The following is a 4,781-nucleotide window of genomic DNA, read 5'->3' on the forward strand; positions in this document are numbered from 1 at the left end:
CATAGAATAACCTCATTTATCAGGGAACACTGAATAACCTCATTTATCAGGAACGTGGAATAACCTCCTTTATCAGGAACGTAATAACCTAATTTGTCAGGAAATGGAAGAATCTCATTTATCAGGAACATGAAATAACCTCATTTATCAGGAAATAAAATAACCTAATTTATCAGGAAATGGAATAACCTCATTTATCAGGAACATGGAATGACCTCATTTATCGGAACATGGAATAACCTAATTTATCAGGAACATCGAATAACCTCATTTATCAGGAACATGGAATGACCTCATTAATCAGGAACATGGAAAACCTAATTTATCAGGACAATGGAATAACCTCATTCATCAAGAACATGGAATAACCTCATTTATCAGGACATGGAATAACCTCATTTATCAGGAACATGGAATAACCTCATTTATCAGGAACATGGAATAAACTCATTTATCAGGACATGGAATAACCTCATTTATCAGGAACATAGAATAACCTCCTTCATCAGGAACATGGAATAATCTCCTTCATCAGGAACATGGAATAACCTCATTCATCAGGCACATGTAATATTAGCAAATGTCAACACTATAGGCTTTAGTGATGCACAAAGTGTTGCTACACAATTATAAACGGCAAAGTTTGCCTACTACTATACAATAATATTAAAGTAGTAGTCTGGTTTATTTTACAAATAGGATAATAATAATATTGTTCATAATAATAATAACAATATGAATAATACATCATTCCAACAATGTCCGTTCATTACTACAAAACAAACATAATAAATATTATGATTAGTTTAGTCTTTCATAACCTCAGTCCCATTGGGTCGAGAGAAATACGATATTCGGAGGCATTTCAGGAGTATGTTTGGTTTAAGATGAAGCGTGATTATGTTGATTATAAGACCACGCCAAAAACAACCGTGAAACGTTTCCCAGGTGGACAGTTTTAACACATTTCATACACCCCTCTTACTGAATGATCTCTGCGAAAGTTGTTGTCGTAAATGTGAATGTTAAGCATGGCCCACTTGTGGATTGGAGCAGGACACATTATAAACATTCCCTTCAATGTGAAGACTTACTGACAATTTATTAACTCTTTGTGTCAGAATAAAAGTCCGAAGTAGCCTAACTGGTAGCCCATCAGATAACTCTGCTGCATAACATTGCATGTTTGCATCAAAGAGGGACTTACTAAAGTATTTGACAGTTGTTGTCGATCCTACGACATGTTGATTTGTATACTCATACCATATTGTTTGGTTAAACTTAATTAATGAGTACCAAAACTTAATTAATGAAGTAAAAAGGGCAAATCATTTTGTTTTATCATTTACTTTATGCGAAAATAGTACATTATTTACACAACAATAATAAAAATAGGAATGCATTTCAGACATAAGAGTCTATTCCTCATGTAACATGTGTCATCAATAAATAAATAAATGTATTCTAAAAAGAATAAGCTCAATTCTTTTTGCACAGGTTGGCGACACATTATTTTCAACCCATTAGCCTATAATACCGCAGTCAGTCCTCATCGAAAAGTCTCACACGGAAACTGAGACAAATGCGTCGATGCTGCCCTTTAAACCTCCACAGAATACGGTCCACAGAGTCAAAGACATGCATAAAAACATACATTTCCAAGTAACATTCGTCGTCAACAATAAAAAAAAAGAACGTATATCAGAATGTAGTAGTGTAGTAGCCTAGCACTTGAATGCAGATCCAGGTCGTCCAAAAGCGGGCCTTTCCCAGGCAAAGTGCTCTCCCCACGTCCTGTCCTCTGGTTTTAAATAGTTGTCAAAGTTTGCTCCCATAACCCGCAGCTCTGTGTGTTTCCAGCATTATTCTCCAGAATTGCCCCGTTGTCATATTGATAAGCAGAATCAGCTGTCACCTGCAGATCAGAACATTTATAAAAGACGATTAATTATTAACGCCAGACTACGAAAAAGTTCAACAAAACACAGCAACCTAGACTTGTTTGTGTCTGCAGTATGACTCACAGATCCAGGAAAGTACAATAGTCTATTAAAGTAGAACACTATTTAAGCTGATACTGTTAAAAAAAAACAATAGCCCAAATAGGCTATAGTCAAATGTAGTAGGCCCATAGGCCTAAAGTGATTGTTTTTGTATTTAGCCATTTTTGTACAACGAACATCAACTGAAATGGTTGCTATGTAGTACGGTCTTAAAAAGTAAGACAATGAGTTGGAAAACAGAGCATACCATTTTGGACTACAGCTCTTCGGCCGTGAGCTAGTGAGATGCTGACATGGACCAAGCGCCCTCCATCCTCCATACAGAAAACGCATAGCTTAATCTCTCATGAGCCACATAACTACAACTTGCCATTTTGGAGTCCAATTCATCGCTCTGCAGAACTTGGTACAGGAAATCGATGTACCTGGCAGCAAGTTTTAAGGTTTGTATTTTGCTCAGTTTGTCTGAGGGCAAAGTGGGGATAATTTTCCGCAAAGACGAGAAAGCTTCGTTGAGTGACTGCGTCCTCTGCCGCTCGCGCACGTTCGCCATGACTCGTTGCGTCTGTAGGTCTTCGAAAGAATGTGGACTGCTGCTGCTTGACTTTTTCCCTCTTTTCCCAGGGGTAGGGCTATCTGAATCCTCCCCGTTTTTCCTGCTTGATGTCCTTTTCCTCCCACATCTCTTCGGTTGCCTATCCAGTTCCCCCTCACTGTTGCTGAGACTGTCTAGTGGAGAGCCTGGGGAGCTCGACTCTTCCCGGTCATTTCCTCAGACATCACCGCTCAGTTAGAAGACAGACAAGCGACAGTCAGTCCGAATGATCCTCGCATCAAGTTAACGGTTAATTCCAGTTGCGCCTTCGATTCACCGCCTTTGAAGACACCAATAATAAAGTATCCATACATGGGATCCCGAGACAAGAAATGTTTTCTGATACTTGAGAAAGTTACGGAGTTCTTATAGCCTGTATGGCGTAAAGATTTGGAGAGAGAGAGGATTGGCCAATAAACTATATTACGTGTAAAGAGGGGTGGGCGCGAGCGAGGAACTATGAGGAACTCCTCTCGCTGCATGGTCTGCTGAAAACAAAGTCGCAGACCGCTGAAAGCGTACTTCATCAATGGCGGGATTGGTATTGTATAGCCTAGAATATAAATTGGACAGGTTTATCAAAGCTACACATTTTGTTTGATTTGAATCTCGTTTAATAGGCTTATGTGTAATGACACTATTAGGTAAAACATAAATAAGGTTAAGCGTTGAATGCAATATTTGTTTTTATGCACAACAAACAATCTAGCTTTTAACTCAACGTATGCCATGCACCATGTTGTAATTCAAGATGAAATTAAACACTAAAGTACAACAGTAACACGATATGGAGCCAAACGATGAATATCTAAACGTTATTCTTATATTCCTCTAGTTTGGATAAACATCATCATTATACGCTGGCTCATTCATGCGCACAAGTGGCGCGTATCCAATTGACCACACACACACCACCTGTAAACATACAACTGGAAACCCTCTGCTGACCCAACCTTTCATTGCCTAAACAGTTTTCGAGGTAATTATCCTGGATGAGAATTATCCTGGATGAGAGTATACAGATATATTTTTTCTTTAAAGGGCATTGAAATGTGTCCTTATCTGGAATCCATGTATGTATGTATTAATATGACTTAGCCCATACTTTCTGTTGACTAGGCTACTGCAGTACTACGTTTAGCCCCTTATTCTGGAAACTAGAGATGCGTTTGAGTCCAACAATATCATAGTCCTCTATAGCCACAATTCTTCAGTGTTGTTGAAGCTCTCTTGAGAAGACTGTAACTACATTGTCCACAAGAGGGCATATTCCTCTATCGTTATCTTTATCTCTAGACTCTAGAGCAGAGCTCTCCAACCCTGTTCCTGGAGAGTTACCCTCCTGTAGGTTTTAACTCCAACCCTGTTCCTGGGAGTTACCCTCCTGTAGGTTTTAACTCCAACCCTGTTTCTGGAAAGTTACCCTCCTGTAGGTTTTAACTCCAACCCTGTTCCTGGAGAGTCACCCTCCTGTAGGTTTTAACTCCAACCCTGTTCCTGGAAAGTTACCCTCCTGTAGGTTTTAACTCCAACCCTGTTCCTGGAAAGTTACCCTCCTGTAGGTTTTAACTCCAACCCTGTTCCTGGAAAGTTACCCTCCTGTAGGTTTAACTCCAACCCTGTTCCTGGAGAGTCACCCTCCTGTAGTTTTAACTCCAACTCTGTTCCTGGAGAGCTGCCCTCCTGTAGGTTTTAACTCCAACCCTGTTCCTGGAGAGTTACCCTCCTGTAGTTTTAACTCCAACCCTGTTCCTGGAGAGCTGCCCTCCTGTAGGTTTTAACTCCAACCCTGTTCCTGGAGAAACCCTCCTGTAGGTTTTAACTACAACCCTGTTCCTGGAGAGCTACCCTCCTGTAGGTTTTAACTCCAACCCTGTTCCTGGAGAGCTACCCTCCTGTAGGTTTTAACTCCAACTCTGTTCCTGGAGTACCCTCCTGTAGGTTTTAACTCCAACCCTGTTCCTGGAGAGCTGCCCTCCTGTAGGTTTTAACTCCAACCCTGTTCCTGGAGAGCTACCCTCCTGTAGTCTATAGTCTCTAGACCAGGGTTCCCCAACTGGCACGTTTTAAAAAATTATTTATTCATATTTGTATTTATTTATTATTGTTGGACATAAAATACTGTTCCCAAGTATTTCCTCATACGATCAATACAAATGTAACAAGGTTTGAAATGATTACAT

At 39.9% G+C, this 4,781-nt stretch overlaps 1 pseudogene; it reads right to left on the reverse strand.

Moving 5' to 3' along the window:
- Window positions 1-1,802: 1,802 nt before the first annotated feature.
- On the reverse strand, window positions 1,803-2,969 carry LOC115188817 (twist-related protein 2-like; annotated as a pseudogene).
- Window positions 2,970-4,781: the final 1,812 nt, after the last annotated feature.

This window comes from Salmo trutta, unplaced genomic scaffold (assembly GCF_901001165.1).
Source record: "Salmo trutta unplaced genomic scaffold, fSalTru1.1, whole genome shotgun sequence".
In the NCBI taxonomy this organism is placed as follows: domain Eukaryota; kingdom Metazoa; phylum Chordata; class Actinopteri; order Salmoniformes; family Salmonidae; genus Salmo; species Salmo trutta.